This window comes from Carlito syrichta, unplaced genomic scaffold, assembly GCF_000164805.1.
Source record: "Carlito syrichta isolate Samal-C Ts95f unplaced genomic scaffold, Tarsius_syrichta-2.0.1 Scaffold308199, whole genome shotgun sequence".
In the NCBI taxonomy this organism is placed as follows: domain Eukaryota; kingdom Metazoa; phylum Chordata; class Mammalia; order Primates; family Tarsiidae; genus Carlito; species Carlito syrichta.
In genome coordinates, this window is record NW_007252295.1 from 152,786 (window position 1) to 177,266 (window position 24,481).

The 24,481-nt window shown below is 41.0% G+C and overlaps 1 long non-coding RNA gene across 1 annotated transcript; it reads right to left on the reverse strand.

Annotated features, from left to right (window-relative positions):
• Positions 1-24,481, reverse strand: LOC103267678. The gene is made up of 4 exons (XR_504765.2): positions 24,289-24,481; positions 22,822-22,895; positions 20,553-20,745; positions 1-279 (listed from the first exon to the last, which is right to left on the reverse strand). It is a non-coding gene; the product is annotated as an uncharacterized LOC103267678 (long non-coding RNA).

Here is a 24,481-nt window from a genome sequence, read left to right on the forward strand (position 1 = left end):
GTCTTGCTAGAATCTTGTTGAGGATTTTTATATCTGTGTACTTACTTTTCAAATTTGATTTGTCCCCAATGACTTCACAGCAAAATTAAACAATAGGAATAATTTCTCTTTAGCATACAGTCCATTTCTGCTTCAGAGCATTCCAATACCTACTAATGTTCCAGATAGGCTGTTTTGGTGTCTTGATAATTGGAGCGAACTTAGATTCCCCTTTAAATTCTTGCTCATCTTTTAATGATTTTTCTTCTTCTATGACTGTAAATCTCCATCCATGAAAGCCTTAAAACAAGAGGAACTGAGTCATCTTTTGCATTGTGGTAGGCCCATGCCTGATATTGATCCTTGAGCATAATACTCAATACACATTTGCTCAGTTAATGAAGGCATCTGGCCTTCAATTTTTTGCTTCTAGCTTTAACCCCCTTGTAGAACAGTTAAAGGTCACAGAAAATCCAAACCAAAAGGACAGTTACCATATTACTTTTCCTCCTCCACCTCAAACAGCCTCCCCCACCAACATGGGTCTATTTGTTACACCTCATGAACCAGCTTTGACACATCATTAACCAAATCCATAGTTTACATTATGCATGGTTCACTCTTTGTGTTGTACATTTTATGTTCATATTATGTTAGGTATACTTTACCCTCCAAAAACAAAGAGAAAGAGTTGAGTTTAAGTTTGAATTCTTCCTTTTCTGAGCTTGTTTCATCACCTATAAAATTACTTATTAATTTTAATCATATATCCTCTGAGCTTAAAGAACAGTCATTTTGCCAATGCTTAATCTGTGTCATATTTTGCTAGCTGTTTATTTTACTCCTCACTTCCTAATCATTAGCCAAGGACAGAATCAGCTTTGAGAGGCTAGCAATTGATAACTGTTTTGCAATTCCCAATTATATCTTATACTGCTTACACCTCTGTTCTAGGTATTTGTTATCCAGCTATATAATACCAAGCTGACCTAATCTATTGTAATCAGCCATTCTTGACTGCCCACCAGCCCACCACCTGGAGTCACAGGACTGGTGCCTTGACAATGCCAAGAATACAAGACCAGGGTTATCGACACTTAGGAATGCAGGTGCTAGAGATGCTTTTACCTTGTCTCCTTTTTAAAATGTTAAAAGGCCTCCTTCCTCAAGTACTGATGCCACACTGCTCTTGCCCGCATGGGACACACTTAGACACTGTTCTAAATGTGAATAAACTTTTACTTTGCCTTTACAATTATTTGCTTTATTGCCATGTCACTGGCCCTAAATGCCTCAGTTTACCCAAACATATACTCTTTGTGATTTCTGAAAATACACAACTTTCCATGTAAGCCCTCAGGGAGGTACTAGTGAGTTCCTTCACTCAAATTATTATGTTTTCTGTGCAACATAACTTAAGGAACTGGTCTACTTTTTAAAGTAAGGAGTGTCCCTAACACTAACAACCCTGCCTGTATTTTACCTGAGAGCAATGGCCAGATTCTCACTTTTGAAAGAATGAGGAACAGTCACAGGACATGACAGATATTGACCCTTTCAGCTCCTGCAGGTAGCTCAGTGAAGGCCATTGCCTCTAAGCAAGGGGTGGCCGTGCCAAGTGTGCGGCGGTGACAGCCAGAGGCACAGACCACAGAATACAAAGCCCAGGCCCAGAAGCAATGAACTAGGAGGGACATGTCCAGGTGACAAGACAGATTACGGTTTGGGGACGTGGTTTCTGCCCTTCCTCTTGGCTGAGAAGCATCCAGAAAAGTTGCATCTCTGGCCCCAGCCACTGCAAACGTGACGACATTGGCTCATGTGGGCTTCAATATGAGCCAATATGTGTTAAACAATGTGTGTTTAACTCTCAGAATTGTAAATGTCTGTGAATTTAAAATTGGTTGGAATATGACTGTCTCAAAAGTGTTAATAAAGTCAATGGTCTTTTTACCCATTTGTTCATTCTTTTATTAAATAACTCTGACCTTTCTGATCCTCAGTTTACCCAGCTCTAAAATGAGTGTGAAGATAGCTAAAAGTGGATGTAAGCTACTTTCATAAATTAGAAATTGAAACATATTCCATGACCAGCCCAGGCAACTTGGCGAGACCTCATCTCTACTGCACGCTTGTAGGTACTACACCCTGTAGTTCTGGCAACTTGGAAGACTGAGGTGGAAGGATTGCTGGAGCCCAGCAGGTTGATGCTGGAGTGGCCATGAGCATGCCACTGCACTCCAGCCTGGGCAACAGAATGAGAATCCAACTCAAAACAACAACAACAAAAATGCAGACTTAGGCATAATAGGGTTTCTAGAAAGTATAGGAACTGACAAAAAGTAGGCCTTTAGATGAGAATGAGTCCAACATGAGGTAGAAGACCATCTTCACAAGTACCTATTACACTAGAATGGAAATTATAGGGATAGTAAGTAATATTTGGAGCACCCAAGAGATAAGCAGTTGATACTAACAAATCCACCAGTATCTGGTAGGGCCCCATATACCATGGAGGAGCTTAAGGGATTCCAGTCATTAATAAAACCAAAAGAGACTATACAGACAGTAAACAACAACAAACCTCAGCAGTAGAAGGACTGGATATGTTATACCAAGACAAGTTCCAGTCATCCTGATGGGTCAAAAATGTACAGGGTAGGTCTCTAAGACAAGTATAGCAACATCCTTACTATAAGAACTCAGGCCTAAGGTCATATAGTTCATGCTAAATTACAGAGTACTGGACTCAAGCTCTTTAGGTTTCTCCTTTTACACTGAAGATGTATTTCAGAGTTTAAGATGATGCTGAGAATATAGCCTAGTGTTAAATGGCTGAAACTGTGGAAAGAAAATAGTTATAAAGGATTAGGACCAGGACAGGCCAAATTATAATACACATTTGTCTTAAATAGAATGGAATGTGAGAACTGAATTTTTTTTTTTTTTGAGTTGGAGTCTCACTCTGTCGCCCAGACTGGAGTGCAGTAGCCGCTCCCGGCCACTGCAGCCTCGACCCGCTGGGCTCTGGCGATCCTTCCGCCTCAGCCTTCCGAGTAGCTGGAACTACAGGCACGTGCTACCACATCCGGCTCATTTTGATTTATTGTATTGATGAGGTCTCACCAAGTTTCCCAGGCTGGTCTCGAACCCGTGGGCTCAGGCAATTCACTCACCTCACCCTCCCAAAGGCGTGGGATTACAGGCTGAGATACGGAGCCCGGCTAGAACTGAATATTATACTGTGTAAACATTTTATTGCTATCAGAACTGATCTTACCAAACTGTTCCCCATCTTAAATCATTCATCCTAACATATAGTAACTGTGGATCCTTTTGATATTCATGGGAACATAGAGAAAAAGAGACTGCTCTAGCTTAAAGATACTTAGTTTACATTGTCAGTCTCACAGGCTAATATCATGGAAGCAGGCTGTTTGAGGTACAAAGCTGACCACAAAGGAAAAAAAAAAAGAGAAACCTTGAAATATTTCATGAGGCCTAAGCTTATCTGTAAACTGCCTCACCTTTTCCGATTTCTCCTCATATAAGCATCACCCTTCCATTCATAATTGCTTAAAAAATTCAGAAATAAGCACTAGACGTATTATTGAGAGACACAGGGAAATTGGTCCATAAATGCAATGTTTGTCTTTGGTGGTCCCATCTAATGCTTCTCTTCTTGTGGGCTCTTGGCATTTTGTATCACACACTACTACTTAATGGCTCTAGAAAAGTCCCTGGACAAATTGATCAAGGCATCCCTAAATCTTACCACCAAGGAAAGGAATTGTAGCATCCCCAAACTAGATAGACCTCACACTAAATGTAACATTTCCTCTCCCAAACCAGATAAGCCCACATATAAATAATTAACAACTAAGCCCTAATGCACTTTATCACAGTTACAAGAGAAGTTAGTGAGAAAAGCACTCACTAGGAGAAAAACAACAAAGCCAATCTTGGCCAAGTCAGGCTGACTGCAGACATCTGTTCCTTAGACTTGGATGCACAATACAACTCACCATCATGTCTTTTTATAGACTCCTCTTCCATTATCCCCTAAAACACATCAGTCAAGTTACTTCATGATGCTGCAAAATAAACCATCATCAAGAGAAAAATAAGCAATATGTCTTACAATGTTGAATTTCATAAAAATATGACAAGGAAAAAAACACATAGAAAAACCTGAGCATTTAAAAGCAGTCTGTGAGCTAGGCTCGGTGGCTCAGCCTGTAATCCCGCACCTTGGGAGGCTGAGGTGAATGGATTGCCTGAGCCCGCGGGTTTGAGACTCGCCTGGGCAACTTGGTGAGACCTCATCTCTACAATAAATCAAAAAATTAGCCGGGTGTGGTAGCGCGTGGCTGTAGTTCCAGCTACTTGGAAGGCTGAGGTGGAAGGATCACTGGGGCCCAGCAGGTCGAGGCTGCAGTGGCCGGGAGCAGCCACTGCACTCCAGTCTGGGCGACAGAGTGAGGCGCCAACTCAAAAATAAAAATAAAAAAATAAAATAAAAGCAGTCTGTGTTCTACATACACACTAATGAATGATATAAATGAGGTAATAGGACATGAGACACATTGGGAAATTATATTTAAGATTATTCTCTTCAGGTACAGAATTCACAACAGTTTCTGGACTACAGTTTTAAAAAAACTGTACTGTCCTGTTAATAGAAAATGAAGTGTGTCAACTTGTTTCTCACAGAAATAAAAAAAATACACATGAATCTCTTATTTCCGGCACTCTCTCCTTGCCTTTTTTCTACTCTACACTAATGTCTTCTTCTTTCTCTAACTATTGTCCTCTACATTTTGCCTGGCCTTCTACCCAAACATGGCAGACAGAGAAACCTAGATGTCCAAGATTTTATAGTGGTTGTTTGCAAAGTGGGGAAGGCTGCAGTAACTGCCACACTGTACTCGCTTATGGGAGAAGACAGAAAGTATCCTGAATGTCTCTCAAGTATAAAAGAGCAGGATGGTAAGGTGTCTGCATAGCCCAGGGAGCCAGAGGTAGAAAATTATGGGCAAATGAATTGTGGCCAAAGGCCAGAAGAGGAAAGGTTTGCAGACAGCTGTGTCTTCCACGTGTGTTTGCTTCTAGTGGGCAGAATACATCTTTCTTAAACATAAAAAAGATGCTCAAAGAACATTGGAAAGAAGACTGTTGCTCTGGAAGTTGGCAGAAAGTAATACACATTATTGGAAGAACACAAGATCAAGGCCTAGCTCAGAAACAATGCCTAAAATCAGGGCTAAGAAAGGAAAGCAGAAGAGAGATCGAGTTCCAACTGGCTCAGCCTGATCCTGCCCAAGAGCTGGGATTCAAGAAGAAACTAAAAAAAACCTAGGACCACACATCATCTCCTACAAGGTGCACTCAATGAACTTCACCCAGTTCTTCAAGTTACAAAAGGAGTTCCTTAATCCCTTCCTTTGGTCTTTAAAAGCTGCAGTAAATTCACTCATCAGGTTCACTGACTTGGTTTCAGGATAACTAACTGCAAATGCTCAAGTGAAATGTCCCTTTCCTTCTTCCTCAAAGATATTAACTGGACATATGTATACATGTATATAATATAAACAATAACATAAACATATAAAAATGATTTGTTATATTAATGAACATCTACAGGAAACAATGAGATGATCTCCCTAACATAATAGCGTGGAGGAAAGTGGGACTATCATGTCTATCCTGCAAGATTTTAACTCCCAGAGCTCGGCCACTTGGGTGCTGTTATAACATTCCTACCAACTCCTGTCAGCTTGTTGGGAATCTGACCTCCCTATTGGCTATCTCATATCTTTCAACTGCCTTCATAGTGACATCATTCTCCCACCAAACCTACCCCCACCTGGTAGAATCTTGGGGTTACTATGGAGTTGTCTTTAAATACATTTGAATCATCACAAGTGACCAGTGACCAGTGAGACCAGTGACTTTCCTACTGGACACATGCGCTCTTCGGCATCAGCCACTCACACAACCTCCAGTATCAACTCCTCATCCCTTATATCTATAGTTGATGTTTCCTCTTCTCTGACCATGTCAGGTAAGAAAAGACACTTCTAAAATTTTTCATTAAATTTCACTCCTTCTAAATTCAGTAGTAGAGTCAAAAGTGCTTGGACTATGAGGCCAAGACTTGACCTAGAAATCTAGAGATGTAACTTCAGTTTTGGCTTTGACGGTCACTAGCTGTGTGACTATGGGTAAATCATTTACATAACTTTGTGAGACAAGATCTGTTTCCTCATCTGTTACATGAAGTAATGATTCATTATTATCTATAAACCCCTTCTTTTCTAACCTTGAGTTTTAAGGGACATACATATAAACAATGAAATCAGAGACTTTTTTTTTAAGAGGGTTTGTTTAAACAGAAACAGAGAAAACCTAGGTAGTGTAGAAAACTGGCAATACATTCCAAGATGTTTCATCAGTTATACTCTCCTTCAACTAATGTTTCAACTTTAGTATTTTAAACTTAGTTATGTTCAAAAAGTAATACTTCCATGTTTTGGCACTTTCTGTTTAAACTAGGTAACAAAAGAATATAGGGAGCGAGAATAGAGAGTACTGGGTTATAAGGTGGTCTATATTTTCTGGGTTAAGGAAGTTTGGGACAGTTTCATTAAGCACTGGCCAACAGGAACTGACATAGGGGAGAAAATACAAAATTAGGGAAATAAGAATATAAGGATGAGACAGAGGTGTTTTCAAAGAAAAAAGAGGTTGTTTGGGATAGAATGTTGAAGAGAACCTAATATATATATATATATTGAAAGCAGGATTTATTTAGAGGACAGAAAATCTCCCACAGTGGGAGGGGACCAGAAGGGGTTGCCTGAGAACCAAATATTTTAAATTAAAGTAGAAACAACAGTGAGTGGAAGCCTAATCAGAGGAAGGGAAAATGACATTGGTTTTAGCAGATGCTTAGATTAATGGACTAGAAAGGGAATAAAGCTAGAATAGAGTAACATTAGGAGATGTAGCCTAACAGAAAAGTAATGTTCAGCTATTTGGCCCTTTTCTATTGCCTCTCTGAACACTGGTGACAGTTGACAGTTGACATTATTATTATTATTGTCATTATTATTATTATTATTCTAAAGCAGGATTTATTGAGAGGACAGAAAGCTCACACAGTGGAGGGGACCCAAGGGGGGTGCTCAGCTATTATTTTTTTAAAACATGGAACACTTCACAAGTTTGCATATCATCCTTGCTCAGGGGCCATGCTAATCCTCTCTGTATTGTCCCAACTTTAGAATACACCCTGTTAAAGCGAGCATGACCCTGGAACATTTTGAATATAAATATATTAGAAATATGTTTCAGAAATGATGATTTCTCTAAACCAGAAAGTAATAAAAATATCTATGTAGAAGGTTATGGAAAATGAATTTGAAATGTTTTATTTCTTCCAATTTTTAAACTGTATAAATGTTTCACCTACTAGCAATTAAATTAAATCTTTTAAAAAATAGTTTAAAAGATTAACTATTAACTCTCATCAGAAGAACAAATTCCTTTTATGAAAAGTAGATTTAAAGTAAAGGCTGCTTTTCATCTTTACAATAATTTTATTCCTAAAACAGAGTACATACTAATTAACAAATAACTGTTTTTAGGCCAAGAATAAAAAGAAATACCTACCTAAGAATAAAGTCAGCCAGGTTCAGTGGCTCAGCCTGTAAACCCGCGCTTTGGGAGGCTGAGGTGAATGGATTGCCTGAGCCCGCGGGTTCGAGACCCATCTGGGCAACTTGGCGAGACCTCATCTCTACAATAAATAAATAAATAAATAAGCTGGGCGTGGTAGCACGCAACTGTAGTTCCAGCTACTTGGAAGCCTGAGGTGGAAGGATCGCTGGAGCCCAGCAAGTCGAGGTTGCGGTGGTCGGGAGCATGCCACTGCACTCCAGTCTGGGCGACAGAGTGAGACTCCAACTCAAAAAAAAAAAAAGAATAAAAAATCACATCTCTAATTCCACTTGTATCTGAAACAATGTTCTGGAATTCTGTGGGTTAATTAAATTCTAGCAATGATTTTTTTTCACACTTTGGGAATGACATTTTCCTGAATGTTAAAGATGATTATAATCTAGGTTTTGTTGATAAATATAAAAAATTTTCATGATACCTTTAAATATTCTTTTCTGGGGTAACCCCTCTGGGTCCCCTCCCACTGTGGGAGCTTTTCTATCCTCTCAATAAATACTGCTTTCTAATAAATAAATATTCTTTTCTGTTTATCAGACTATGTTAACTTAAATATCCATTCTTACTATGATTAATATCTGTCACTTGCTGGGTAATATTCAGAGAATATGAATGAGCTCAATAGTGGAATTCCTTTACACCTACAGTTTTGCCCTCTGCTTTGTGCCAGTTTTTATTTTTATTTTTATTGAGTTGGAGTCTCACTCTGTCACCCAGACTGGAGTGCAGTGGCTGCTCCCAGCCACCGCAGCCTCAACCCGCTGGGCTCTGGCGATCCTTCTGCCTCAGCCTTCCAGGTAGCTGGAATTACAGGCGCGTGCTACCACACCCAGCTAATTTTTGATTTATTGTAGAGATGAGGTCTCGCCAAGTTGCCCTGGCGGGTCTCAAACCCGCAGGCTCAGGTAATCCACTCACCTCAGCCTCCCAAAGTGCTGGGATTACAGGCTGAGCCACTGAGCCCGGCTGTACCAGTTTTTGAGGTTTTTTTTTTTTTTTCTTTCCACAGTACCATATGCCAGTTTTTATTTTATTTGTCTACATAGATTATGGCTACCTATACATTCACAATTACTATATTTTGCTGCTTGCTACACGATTTTTACTAACGAATTGTGCTGAATATATGTACTAGTTAGAAATTCATTCCAAATCACCTTCTGTTGTAAGTTGCTTCTTGGTTCATATATTCAATAAAACAGATAGTTGTTAATTTTATAATACTGCCTATACAAATAACAGAACTACATTTATTCGTAATTTGCTATATTTTGATGCTTGCTACATACCTTCATTTTCAGTAATATCCACATATCTTTACAGTTCTGTGATATTATATACATTTTTCATAATTTATCTCTCTTGTCTTTTCAGAATTTTCTTGTCTTCCTTTATATAAATCTTGGGTAATATGTCACTTTTATTCATCTATGAATGATGACTGTTATTATTATAAGAACCACTTCATAAATAAGTAACATGAAACTCAGAGTTTAAATAGTTATTTTTTTCTTTCAAAAAGATTTTCTTGAGATCCAACTCTCAGGCAGTTATACTGACCTAGAAGTAGAATCCAGTCTTGATTTTGGTAAATAATGACCCATTAGATTCACTAACCAGCCTGAGTTAAATGTGAACTCTAGGAAAAATCATGTGACTACCATAAGCAAAATGAGACACTAAAGATGACAATAGTAATAGCTGCTACTATTATCTAACGAACCAAAAAAATGCCAATATTGAAAAATCTATTTCTCCCATTTTCTTGTCTTTGTTCAGAGCAGAGTTCTGGCAAGAAAGTCAGGTTTTGAAAGCTGATAATCACATTAAACTTGGACAGGTCAATCTGAATTTTCTGAGCCTCAGTTTTCTCACATATAAAATGAAAATGTTAAAACAATTTCACTCAAAACCTCCTAGTTCTAAAAGGCTTTTTTTTTTTTGAGTCTCACTCTGTCACCCAGACGAGTACAGTGGCATGCTCCCGGCCACCGCAGCCTTGACCTGCTGGGCTCAGGCGATCCTTCCACCTCAGCCTTCCAAGTAGCCAGAACTACAAGCATGCGCTACCACGCCCAGCTAATTTTTTATTTATTGTAGAGACAAGGTCTCGCCAAGTTGCCCAGGTGGGTCTCGAACTGTGGGCTCAGGCAATCCACTCCCCTCAGCCTCCCAAAGTGCTAGGATTACAGGCTGAGCCACCAAGCCCAGCCCTAAAAGGCTTTAATGCTAAGAAATAGTTATAAGCCAACACTAGTGCAGGCTAAAGGGAAAGGTAAGGCAGGGAGAAGGTTGATTCTAGCCCAGAAACATTGTATCAACAAGACCACATGGGTCTTGTATACATTTGTCTTGTGTACAAGTGGCATGCAAAATCAGTTCTTCAGAGAAAGGCCAAACCACTCCAGCACTTACAGTCACCATAAACTGTTCGGTGTTGAATATCTCAGTAAATATTGGTGTAATAAGCATATTAATTACAACAACCTTAAGATAATGCTGTTCTAAAAAATAGAAGAAACTTAGCACCTTCACTGGTTTTTCCATTACCTTCTTGTTTCCTATAGAAAATTTCCAAATTCCATCTTCCCTTGGAGCAGCAAATTCTATACAGCTTTCTCTTCCTGTGGTGAGCAATGCGGCTTCCCTAACAGGAAGTGTCTGCAACTTCTCCACAGTGTCTGCTCCAGCTGTCAGTTCAGCATGGCTATTGCCAACTGTCTCTGGCACCTCTTTCCAGCCACTCATGGGTGGTGCCTACCTTTACCAACATTCCAGCACAAGTATGCTGTCTGGGGTTGCTGCCCAGAGTCAGATCTCGATGTCAGCTGCTACTTATCCAGGTAGTTTTGAGTGGGACATCACAAGAAGAACTGAAAATAATTTGTCTTCACTCAGTGACTTCACCGTGACTGTCATTGACCAGGGCACAGCTGGTCCTTCCATGTCTATGACAGCCCAGTATGATACAACTTCATATGCCAATGCCATGGTCCCTCTGTATCCATCCATGTCTGCCAGCTTTGTTCAAGAGATGCCAACCCAAATTCCATATCAGGGACATAGTCTGTCACTTCCCTATCAGGAAGGAGGCCAGATCTACTACTACAACCAAGGCACAATGGGTCCTCTAGTGTCTGCAGAACTCGTCCCCTACCTACAATCCTATGGCTCTGTGCCATACCCAGGATATAACAACTCTGCTGTTCAACCACAAATGGTGATGGTGCTAAAGGAGATTCAGCCCACAAATATCCTACCATCAGCCTCCAACTCTGGAATCTACTACTCCGTGCCTGCTCAACCCATCACAGAAACACATATTCAAGGTGAGTACAAACAGTAAGAAGGGAGAAGAATAAGCTCAGCACACAGGAGGGCAAAGCTGAATCTGACAAGTGGTAAGTCCACAGATAGGTAAAATTTAGTCCCAGACTTTAACCACTACTCTTGCTCTTGCTCTGTATTCTCCGTTTTTAGACTCAATACGAGAATACTTATATAAGTGGGAAGGGGGATGCTATAATGGCCATCTATGCTACACATAAGAGAACCCCAAAGGTACACCAGGGAATACCATGCTTTTTGCTGCCCTAGCTGATCAGTTCCCCTGTACCACCACACTCTCATTAACGTCCTTCCCTAATGTATTGTTTTAGTGTCTTTGGAAAGCACTTCAGAATTCTTCTTGTTACAGTGACACTTTAATGTTTCAAAATTTATACCAGGATTCAAGACCATGTGTTCAGAAATCCTGTCCAAAGCAAGCAGGCTTAGAAGCTGTCCTTACTTAATGATTTCATGAGAAAGAGCTCAACTCTCTGTCCTAGTTCATGGTGTGAAGTCTTATTCTCTCAGGAGAGTGGAGAGAACTGAAAAAACACTGTATGAGAATGCTAGGCTTTACAAAACATTTCGTATTTCAATATTACTTTCATTTTCAGTTTGACTTGTAACGACACTGTGAAATACAAAGAAAATTAGCAAACACCAATAAATAACTAGTAAGAACCAGAAAAGTCACTGCTTATGTCCTAATACAGGGTCTTGTCCATGGTCCTCAAAACGAGTTAGTCACAAATGCTTGACCAAAGTTGAAAGGTCCCTGATTGCTGCATGGGAGTATAGGGAGAGTATCTCATTTACCAAGGAATGACTTGTTTCTTCATTCCTTTGTAGTAATGGAAACATCCCAGGAGATTGAGTCTTCCCTTGAATTGCAAACTTCAAGTCAGACTATTGGTCCATTACAAAATAAAGAATTCCCCAAGTCCTGTAGTAGCAAAGATATCGAAATAATTGAAATTAGTTCATCACCTGAGCTTGGGGACAGTTTTGTGAAATCTCCTATCCAGGAATCTACTAAGATAGATTCCAATCAAGGAGAAAACAGCCTAAATCTTGAGGCTCAAGGGACACTTGAATGTGGAATTGAGTCTAGCAGCAGATTTTCAGAGGAGATTCATCTTCCATTGCTCTTCGATTCCATAAAAGATCTTGACCTGCCCCAATGCCAGGAACATTCAGACAATAAGAATCTGGGTGAGATCAAAACCAAGCTTTCTAAGCCTCTGAGTGCCTACGAGTTCCCAACAGACAATGACGACTCTCCACTACCCCCTTTAGAAATTCCTGATATTCACCATCTTCTGTCCAGCATTGATCCTCTTGGTCCTGAAGAACAACCTTGTTCTAAAAATTCCAATCTAGGAGAAAACAGCCTAAGTCTTGAGGATCAAGGGACATTTGAATGTGGAATTGAGTCTAGAAGCAATTTTGCAGATATCAGCACACTGTCAGAGGATATTCACCTTCCATCGCTCTTTGATTCCTTAAAAGATCTTAACCTGCCCAAAGGTCCCACAGGAATCAAACCCAAAGATACCAGAGCCATCACAGTCAACCAAGTGCAGGAAAACTCAAGTGCCATAAAGGGTCCCTCTGAGGAAGTCAGGAAGAACAAACACAAAACTTCCGAACCTCTCAAAGGAGCTCCACAGGCCAAAATCCAGCCAAAGAACCCAGAGGGTCGGTTAGAGGAAGCAGTGGTTATTTCTAGTGTTACAGACAGTGACAGGCCTCCTGCAGATGTGGCCAAGCATTCTGACAGCACACCTCAGAAAGCTGCATCTAGCCAAATTGACAAAACTAAGGGCCATGGAAACAAAAAAGACAAAAGAACTGGAGAAAGCAGCACCAAGGAATCCAAAGAGAGTAAGCAGTCAGGGAACACCATCAAGGCAAAAGAGCCAAACACTCCCAAGATAAAGCGGAAACATAATCTACCTGTGTTTAACCCAGAGGACTTTAAAAAGCCTCGAACTGGCCTAGGCATGCATATGCTGGAGTCTGTGCAGGTTTTCCATCCATTGGGAAAGAAGATTGAAAAGAAAACTGGAGTCTCTTCCTCCTGGACCCGGGGAAACTCAAGCAACAACAAAGACTCCAAGTCATCCCTAACTCTCAAGTCACAATTGGATACCCCACAGGAGGGTGAAGGTACTGAGCAAATGCAAGGCCAAGCCCCCAAACCAAAGAGCAATGCTGAAAAACAGTGGCCATCTCCATCCCAGGACGAGCTTCCACCACCTGGGAAGGTCAAGTTGGTACCTCTGCCCTTTCCAACTCTGGACAAACCTCATGCTCGGCCAGCTCCTCGACGGCCTCAGTCTCTGGCTGCACATAGGCCTGCTGTGCCTTACTCTGCCAGGCCTGTTACTACTAACCCAGTTCAACCATCCCAACCAGCGCCTACTGACAATCCATCCCAACCAGCGCCGACTGACACATCTCCGATGGGTCCTGCCAGACCAGCTCAGTCAATTTCAACAAACACAACCCGACTCAGTTCGACAACTTCAGCTCAACCTCCTATCCCTCAGTCTGCTACACTTAGGCCTGCACCCTATAAAACACCACCTCGCACTTCTCTCTACAATAAGTCTCTTTTCTCTGCTGAGACCAAGTTCCAGCCACCACCACGGCCTCAAAACCGTTATCTACTTGAAGACTTCAGCTGCCAACCACGGCCATGGAGGAAACCTACTGTTCCTGAACCTGCAATGTCAACACCCATCACAGAAGAGCAGAGGCCAGAACGTGAGACCATGAAGAGGCAGGCTCAACAAGAACGCAAAAATGCCGCCAAATATACCTCTTTGGGGAAAGTGCAGTTTTTTGTTCAGAGGGAAAAAGATATGGAAATTTCTCAATACTATGGCTACAGAATGTAAATGTTGCTAAGATTGTTGGTATCACTTTTGGTACCACCTAGTTTTCTACATATACATACATACAATTTCTCCATTTAAGCATATTTTAAATCTTAATGAAACTAAAATAGAATGTAATAGAACTGTTCAATATATGACTGATAAAGATTTTTTTTGAGTTTTGATATTCTGTTATCTGTGGTTTTTCTTTGGTAAATGTGGGGATCAAAGGTGGTGGCACATGCCTGTAATCCCAGCATTGTTGGAGGCAGAGGTGAGAAGATTGCCTGGGTCCAGGGGTTCAAGACCAGCCTGGGCAACTTGGTGAGACCTCATCTCTACAATCAAAAATAAAAAAAAATTAGTTAGGCAGAGTGGCGTGCACCTGTAGTTCCAGCTACTTGGAAGGCTGAGGCAGAAGTATTGCCTGCACCCAGCAGGTTGAGGTTGTAGTGACTGTGAGTGTGCCATTGCATTCTAGCCTGGGCAACAGAGTGATACTCTAACTCAAAAAAAAAAAAAAGAAATAAAGAAAGAAAAAGAAAAAAGAAAGAAAAAATTGAAAGTTGATTTGGAAAATAGGGAAAAGGGGATAAGGATTGAGGAAAAAGAAGAAAGAAATAACCTGGTCCAGGGCTAGAATGGCCAAAAGGAGAGAGTGTTATGGGCTTATGAAAAGAATCAGGAATGGGGATATGGCAGAGGCTTGACCCAGAGTCCGAGGTTAGTGTTGAAAGAAAAACATTTGGACAAAGTTGGAGGTGGCAGAAACTGAGTCTGGGCTGACCATAAGAAATGTAAAAAATCTCATGGAGGATGGCCTCATATCATGTCCTACCAGGTACACAGTTTAGAAAATATGATTTAGGACACATCTTCAATAGGTTTGGGCTATCTTACATAGGGCAATCTACCAGGGGAGTAGTAAGGGCCCCCAGTAATCCTAGGGCAACTGATAACCTGGGCCTCAACAGTTAAACTGCCACAGTATGAGGCCTACTCAAAACAGAGGCTGGAATATAAATCACCACTTACTCAACCATGATGACAAGGCCGGCAAGAAGTACTATTTAAGGTAACATTTACAACAAACAAAGCCAGCATCACTGTGACCCTTTACTGGTGAGGCTCAGCAATGGGCTGGGGTCACACCATATGCAAAGGGGCAAAGCCCCAAAATGAAGGTTTAGAGGATCCCCAAGTCCTTTTTAAGTGCCTGTAGCGGCCTACCTGGCCTCCAGAGCACAGTGTTGGAGGTTACCGGCACATAAGATTGAAATTCTGGAAGGGCCTAAATATTAAGTTGAGGGGCCCCCAGCATGTGCCCCTCCATGAACCCAGCTTGTGTAACCTTCTTGCCATCAACTGAAGAGCATCATAAAAATCAGTTTGGAGTGTACCTTTCCACGGGATGAGAGAGGTGAGCACATGTGCACATTGTGTCACCCCCAAAGCCACAGGATGCTGGAGCCTCAGGGACCTGAGGTGCTACTTGGGTGGCCTCGAGTCATTGTGCAAGGTAGAGAGGGCTGGGTACAGTGGTGGGAGGGCAGGAAAGGAAGCAAGGGGGTGAAAAAGATGACGAAGTAGTGCATCTCAACATGGAAAATCAGTAATTACTTTTGAAAATTTTTTTGAGATATGATTTACATAACAAAATTATACAATTCAGTGGCATCTGGTACATTCATGAGTTGGTACAACTATCTGACTGATTACATTTTTATCATCCCCCAAAGAAAACCCTGTACCAACCAGCAGCCAGTCACTCCCTATTCCGTCCTCCTTCTGGCCCCAAACACCCACCAGTCCGTATGGATTTGCCTTCTCTGTCAATTCAAATTTATGGAGTCATAATATGTGACCTTTGGTATCTGGTTTTTTCACTGAGCATGACAGCTTAAAGGTGTATCTGTGCTTCGGTGAGTGTCATATTTCATTCCTTTTCATTACTGTACAGTATTCTGTTGTGTTACTATACCGCATTTGCTTACCCATTCATCAGTTGCTGGATATTTAGGTTGTTTCCCCTACTAAGTTACATTTATTGAGATTTTATTCTGTGCCAGTCATCACCTGGCAAAATTCATCCCATTGTAGGTAAGGAGTAGCGTATGTTAAGAATTTGCCCAAGATTTAGAGCTAGAAAGTAGGAGAGCTGGGATTTGAACTCAGGCATTTAGACCTCAGAGGTAACAGATTCACCACAGAACATTAGAGAGATACAAAAGGGGAGCTTCACCCTTTCCCCAATGGTTCAAAGACATCTACCTCCCCCCTCCCTTGGAGACACCTACTTTTGCCACTTTGAAAATTCATCCAGGGAAATTATTTATTTCTATCCCAACTTGATTGTATCATGAGTTACTGAATCATCTGTCCCACTGATTTGAGATATCTTTTTTACAGCATACTAAATTCCCATATGTATTTGCATTACTTGACTCATAATTAGGCTGATGTTTCGCCTTTATAGTTACCATTTCTCTAGAATACTTTTTATCTTCTTTTGATTTTTCAAATGTTTTACTTGTTTTTAAGACAATACCCATTTTGTTCATTCACTTTTCTGTTCTTTAGAAGTTTATTTCTTATTTACTTATTTATTGTTTTTGAGTTGGGATTTCACTCAGTTGCCAAGGCTGGAAAGCAATGGCACAATAATAACTATCCAAAGCCTCAAACTCATGCACTTAATCAAGCCTCCTGCCTCAGCTTCCCTAGTACCTGGAACTACAGGTACACATCACCACACCAGGCAGTGTGTGTGTGTGTGTGTGTGTGTGTGTGTGTGTGTGTGTGTGTGTGTGTGTGTGTGTGTGTGTAGATGTCAAACTCCTGGGTTCAAGAGATCCTCTCCCTTCAATCTCCCAAAGTGCTGGGATTTCTGGCATTAGCAGCCTTGCCCAGCCTGTTTAACAAAGTATCAAAAACACAGAGGCTTGCTTTCAAGATTTCCTGACTCTGCTCCCTTCCCTGACTTTTATTCTTTGTGTTTGTTGTTCCTCCTGGCAGTTTCTCCTCTGTGATAAGCTGCAACCCAGAAAGGAACTCTGGCTGCTCAGGTTCAAGAGTATAAAGGGGCTAGGCTGCTTCAGCCCTTCAGATTCTACTACTGGTCCCTGTAATTACTCACTTTGGAACTGGACACACCCCTCACCATTTCAGCTGCTGTTCTCAAACTGGCTCACTTTACGTTCCAGGGAACACTGGCTGGCACTTTAAAGGTCTCCTGTTGGCCACTCCCTCCTATGCTGATGGTTGTACCAGGTCTGGTGCCTATTGGTTTGACCCGCCTTCTGTGTTGGGGTTCAGAGGAAGAACTTCATCCTCTAGTTTGGGGGGTAAATGCTATGCAGGTTGTGGTTTTGTTTGAGGTATTTCCGTGAGAGGATTTCAGGAGAGTCAGAAACTTCATTGCTGCATCTCCATCTTTCTCAAGCCCACCTCAATCTTTGATGTAATTATTTTAAATGGAGAGGCCCTGTAGCTTTCAGTTTCCTGAAGCAGAACTCCATTTGCCCCAAACTAGTCAAGACTCTGAGTGACACAAGGCTTTCAGAGTCCCCCTGTCTACCACGGGACTTCATGTCTGTTCTTGCTCCATCCGTGTCTTGAGTGAGAGTTAAAAATGCCTAGAGGGCTTGTGGGTTGGGAGGCATCTGGTCACGATAAAAATGGAAGAACTCTGCTGGACAGATGAAGAATCCAGAGGCAGGCCCTGGTCAGGAAGGTGTATCTTTTCCTTCCCTCTTTTCCTTCTCTTTGTATCTGCTTTTCTAAATATGAACAAAATAATTTCCACTCTGACCTCCTTCCCCTCTAACACACACAAAAACTGGTCCCTGGGGTTTCTTTATCTCAGTTCATGGCAATGCCACTTTCCCAGTAGCTCAGGCCAGAACGCTTTGAAGTCATTTGACTCTTGTCTCTCCCTCCCAACTGCATAGCCAATACATCAGCAAATTCCATTTGCCCTATCTTCAAATTGCATCTAGAACTTGTCTATTTCTAACCCCATTCCCCCATTTTCATGTTAGCTCAAGCCCTCATTATTTCCTGTCTGGATTACTGAAATATCCTTCTAGCAATGCAGAGGTTTCCAAACTTTCTAGACTCGTTAAGCCTTATCTCACCTGTAGGCCAAAATAAATACTTAATAGTCCCATTTATTAAATAGCTAGGTGCCAAAAATTTAACAAGTACTCATGCCTGTAGTAGGCTAAATAATGCTCACCCAAAGAGAAGAGGTCCTAATCTCTGGAACCTGTAAATGTTACCATATTTAGAAAATAAAATGGGTCTTTGGATGTGTTTAAAGATCTTGAGATGAGGAGATTATTTTTTACTATTAGGGTAAGCCCTAACTGTAACCATATGTGCCCCTATAAAATGAAGACAGATGGAAATTTAATACAAACAAAAGGAGCGAAAAGCAATGGAAACACAGAGGCAAAGATTGAAGTGATGCAACCACAAGCCAAAGAATGCTGGCAGTCACCAGAAGCTGAAATAGGCAAGGACCAAAATTTCCCAAGAGCCTTGAAAGGGAGTACAGTCCTCTCAATGCCTTAAATTTGCCCCCATGCTGCTGATTTCACATTTCTGGGCTTCAGACTGTGAGAATACATTTTTGTTTGTTTTAAGCATCCAAGATTGTGGTGATTTGATAGAACAGCAACTGAAAAGAAATGCCATGTTCTAACAACTAAGTAGGCATTTGAAAAATAATACATACAAGTTAACAAAAATTCGATTTCACTCTTGATAACAATACTTGCTGATGAGACAGATGTGCCTCTTGGGCAGTGTATGTGTCAAACCGCGGAATCAAATTCAACACCGCCTGCCTCATTTCCTGTTCCACGTCGATTTCCATAGGGTACTTGCTTCTCTTTTTTAGAGCTACTGCCAAAAATCCAGCTTCACAAAGACATGGCATCACAGAAAGGAATGTAGCATGACCTGATGATAATAAAACTGTGAACTACTCATTAGGTACAAGTTCACACACGACAGCTGTTAAGTATTACTATTAATTCTTTACAAATTTAAAATATCTTGCTATACTCAGTTGAATCTGCAGTGGCGTCCTGGGATAATCTTGGCTCACATTTTGATCTGCAGTTCTAATAAGTTTTTCTGCTCCCACTTTTGCCCTTTCAAATCTGTCAACATGGCAGCCACAATGATCCTTGACAAAACATAAGTCAGATCCTGTCATCTTTGCTCAAACCTTCCATGGCTTCTCATTTCTCTCAGAGTCAAAGCCAATGTCCTTACAGTGGCTTATAAGGCCCGCTGTACATCGGGGTCAGCAAACATTTCCTATAAAAAAGCCAAACAGTCTTTGTGGGCTAGATCATATCTGTCTCAGTTACACCACTGTGCAGTTGCAGCATGAAAACATTCACAATAAATAGAAACACAGATGGGCCTGGCTATCTTCCAATAAGACTTTATTCACAAAAAAAGACTGCACCAGTTGCGGACTCCTGCTCTGCAGGACTACTGCTATGTTCCCTCTCATATGCTCTACTCCAGTCAAACTGAGCTCCCTTGCTGTCCCTTAATACAGCAAGCTCCTGAGTCAGGGTCTTTGTACTTGCCATTCTCTGCCTGCAATGCTCTTCTCAACTACTTCAAGTCTTTTCTCAGATCTTTTCAGTGAAATTGCAATTGCCTCAGTGTGCTGCTTTCTGTCTTCCCTCAGTCAAATTCCCTTTACCAGGATTTATTTGTTCCTTAGTACTTTGAACCTTCTAATATGCTGTGTAAGTACTTTATTATAATTGTTTATCATGATAATGTTAAACTGTATATACCACTCCCTCACTAACCACTAAACTGTAAGATCCCGAAAAACTTTTGTCTTCTTTGTTCAAAGACACATGTCCAATGCCTTAAACAGTATCTGGCACATAGCATTTGAAAAATAATAATCAATCAATATTGTCACATAGCTGACTAGATGACTGTTTTTCAAAGAGAATAAATATAGTGGTATGTAATTCCTCATTGCTCATTAAAAGTGATAGTGTCAGCCAGGCTTGGAGGCTCAATCTGTAATCCCAGGATTTTGGGAGGCCGAGGCAAGTGGATTGCCTGAGCCCATGGGTTCGAGACCAGCCTGGGCAACTTGGAAAGACCACGTCTCTACAATAAATCAAAAATTAGCTGGGTGTGGTAGCGTGTGCCTGTAGTTCCAACTACTTGGAAGACTGAGGTGGAAGGATTGCTGGAGCCCAGCAGATCAATGCTGGAGTGGCCATGAGCTTGCCACTGCACTCCACCCTGGGCAACAGAGTGAGACTCCAACTTAAAAAAAAAAAAGGGATAATGCCAGGTCATAAGCCAGTATTTTAAAATAGAAATATAGAAACTGAATAGAAAATGATGAGATCCAAATGTTCCATCTACCTAGTCCTAAAGTTTCTTATGTCATTTAATGCTTGATGAAATTGGCAATCTTGAATGGCACTTGTACCTAAAACAAAGCTTTTGAATTATTAGAACATAAGTTATATAACCCACACCTAACATGTAACAAAAGAACAATATGTTTCACATAAAATAGATTCCTCATGTACACATTTAAGCATAGTTTAAAGATACACTCACTTTAAAGACCTTTCTGTCTAAGCATGCCGAAGAACTCATTTCAAACTAGTCATTTTTCTTGGTGTCAAAAGATAACAGTCTTCAAAAAGACCATAGGTGGGGCTCCAAACCACAGATTCATCTTCATGCTACCAGTTTTACAGTAGCCTTCCTCTCAAGGGACATCCTCTTCAACAGATAATTCCAACTCCAACTGAAAAGAAACATAATTGGTACGCATTCATTATACACAAATGGTTCCAAACCTTTGTTCTATTTATCTTTATCTGATCGAGCTCACCTCACCTTGTTTTCCTCCTAAGAATTTACTTTCCAAATTTATTTTTCTTTTTAATTCCCTAATGGGTTCACAGCAAAATTTTAACAATAGGAACAATTTGTATTTAGTACACAGTTTATTTCTGTTTTCAGGGCACCCCCATCCCTAGTAATGCTCCAAATAGGCTGTTTCGGTGTCTTGATGCTTGGAGCTCACCTAGGCTCCCTTTGAGAATCTTGCTCTATTTTTTTTTTTTTTGAGTCAGAGTCTCACTCTGTTGTCCAGGATGGAATGCAGTGGCACGCAAACCGCCACCCAGCGTTGACCTGCTGGGTTCCAGCAATCTTTCTGCCTCAGACCTCCAAGTCGCCAGAACTACAGGTGTGCGCTACCACCCCCGACTAATTTTTGATTTGTTGTAGAAATGAAGTCTCACCAAGTTGCCTGGGCTGGTCTCAAACCCGCAGACTCAGACAATCCACTCTCCTCAGACTCCCAAAGTGCTGGGATTACAGGCTGAGCCACTGAGCCCAGCCGAGAATCTTGCTCATCTTTTAAAGATTTGTTTCCTTCTGAGGGCTCTAAGCCTACATTCATGAAAGGCTGAAGAACACAGACACTGGGTTTTTCCTTTTCACTGTGGAAGACTCATGCCTGATATTGATCCATCAGCATAACACTCAATACATATTTGCTCAACTAACAAAGGGAACTAGCCTTCAAGCTTTCTGATCCTAGCTCTAACTGCCTTGTAGAAAATTCTTGGTCCTGAAAACATAATGGTCTTTATTTTTCATTGTTCATCTCAGTTGTCACCATCACTGCCCAGTGCATTCCTGTCATTCATTTGGAGACAGATAACATTTAGCTCAACAATATTTGAACATCTTACAATATATATTGGGTGCATCTGGGATCACAAGTGATTCTATGCACTGGGCATAGAGCCGTAAGCAAGTCAGAAAAAGATCTTGTATTCCTGGAAATTATAGCCTAGTGGGAAGTGAAAGACAATAAACATCCCAAACCACATCACACCCTGGTAAGGACTATGAAGAGAATTAAAACAGGAACAAGTGATACAGGGTGATTGGGTCGTTTCTTAAAATGGGTGATCAGAGAAGTTCCCTTTGAAGAGGTGACATCTAAGCTGAGAAATGAATGATAAGACAGAACCAGACAAACAAAGATCAGACTAAAAGAACCCCAGGAAGAGGAAACAGGTCTTGATTCAAGCAGCAGAGCTTTCCAAGATGAAATCCAGAGCTTGATGCTTCAGGGTATATTTTGGGGGGGGGGAGTTATGACAATGGAGGGGAAAGGGTCCTGTTGGCATTCAGTGGGTGAGAGTTATATATACCAGACAGTTTGCCAAATACAGAACAGTCACGCAAATGAATCTCATACCCTGAAAGACTTTTAAATGTCCCAGTCAACATTAACATAGGTTTAAAAAAAACTGCTCATATTTATCTTAAGCTTGCAACCTAACCCCATTTCACAAATCACAAAGTATTTTTTGTACAGTTTTAATATACACTGATTTTCCTGAAGAGTAGTCACCTTATCAACCAAGTGAAGATTGCACTTCTTTTTGTTTGGAAATTTTCTAAGAGCTGCTCATTATTATAGAAACTCCTACCAGTAAAGCAAAATAACTCATCTGAACAAGTCTGCATAAATAGTTATTGGACTTATGGTGCAAGCAACTATTTCTCTATATCTTCTAGGGCAGTCATGTACATTTACATATGGAAATGCTTTATTAAAAATTACTATTTAGCCCTTATATTATAGTTCAGATTTTACATTGTTTTGCTTTTCCTTAGAAACCTGTTTGGATGTCAGTTATATGTACCCGTGAATTTTATTTCAGGATAGAAAGAAGGCATTACAAATTATATGCTGTAAAAAGGGAAAATGGAATGTGATAGGCTTCAGAACCAATGTCCTACATGGTACATGGTAAACTCAGATTTCTGAAAGAATACTGGATTAGCTTTTGCTTACCTTTGCAAAGGAACTTTGAAAGTCATGAAATGAGTCTCAGGTATCCACTGTCTAATAGGAGGTAGTTTTTCCACCTATTGGACACAGTGTTTTGTTAGTCAAGTTGTATGTTAGCCATGCATCCCTGGATAGAATAAAACTCCTTAAAACGGAAATCACAGCCCCACACATGTCCTCTCAGTTCTTTGGTTTGCATCTTGTCACTCCACATATTCAACTTGACCTAGTAGCAGCCTATATCATCCTCCTTCCTGTGTCTTCATCTTGAAAATAGATTCAAGACAACAAAACAGTGCAAAGTTCTCCCCAAATAACTTTTAGATAAGCACATCTAAAACCAGAGATGGCCAACATATGAATATCTAATAAAAACCTAGCCAAGTATCCAATACTAAGTTACCATTAATATATACACGTTCACTGAAATAACTTAAATGCAATTATTTCACTTCACAGTTTTAGTCTTCATACAACTGATGCCATCAAATGCAATCTGTAGAGAACCTGAGGTTCATACTTTAAAACAAAACCTGACAAAGGGACTGTGAACTTCGCTTAATGCCAGGAATCAAAATGAAAAGTAGGATTAACTAGGATTAATTCCAAATATATGGAGTATCGAGAGTGAGGACAAGAGAGGTGAAATACGGGGCTGGAGAAGCAGAGGATCCCAGACGTGCAGAGCTGTATGGCAAATGCCATGATGAGAAGTTTGAGCAATACTTATGAGCAATATTCCAATTAAAATTTATTTTCTATTTTCAATAATGACCTATTTAAAAGATTTCTTGTTGTAAGGAATGGATTAGAAGGAAACAAATAGGTATGAGACACTAGTTAAGACTTCAACTGCCATAGGTCAAACAAAACCTGTATTACAGTGCTGACGCACAGATGACAGATTCAAAAGACACTCAGGAGATAAAATGAAGGAGATGGGGGGAAAGGAAGGTCTCAAGGAGTAAAAACAGTTCACTGCCATATGAGCAAAATCTCAAAATCAATCACCTCATCGAGTAAAGTCTCAAAGGACACCTACTAGTAGGGGAAACAGTACGTATGCTCTCTGTGATTTCTGGAAACGACACGCACCAACTTTCCACGTCAGGTGTCAGGACAATACTAGTGGGTTCCTCCACTCAAACTTACCGAGATGTTCTGTGCAACACAACAATTTAAGGACCTGGGGGCTGGTTCCATAGTGTTAAGCAACCAGGGTCCCCAACACTAACAGTCCCGTCCCTATTTTATCTGCGAGCAATGGCCAGAACCTCGTTTTTAAAAGAACGAGGTGCAATCACAGGACAACACAGACATTGGCCCCTTTAGCTGCTGGGCGAGGCTCAGCGAAGGTCAATACCTCTAAGCTAGGGGCAGCCGGTGTCTGAGGCACAGACCACAGGATACAAACCCAGGACCAGAAGCGATGGGCTAGGAGGGCCAAGCCTAGGCGACAAGGTAGATTACCTTTCCGGATGCGGTTTTCACCCTTCTCGGCTGAGAAGCGACCAGAAAAGTCGCGTCCCGGCTCCAGCCACTGCAAGCATCATGCCATTGTTACGTGAACCCCGAAATGCCAGCCACCCAGCACCAAGCCGGCCAGAAGAGCCTTTTCCAAGCCCTAAGTGCCAGGATAACACCACAGACCAGAAAAACCTCG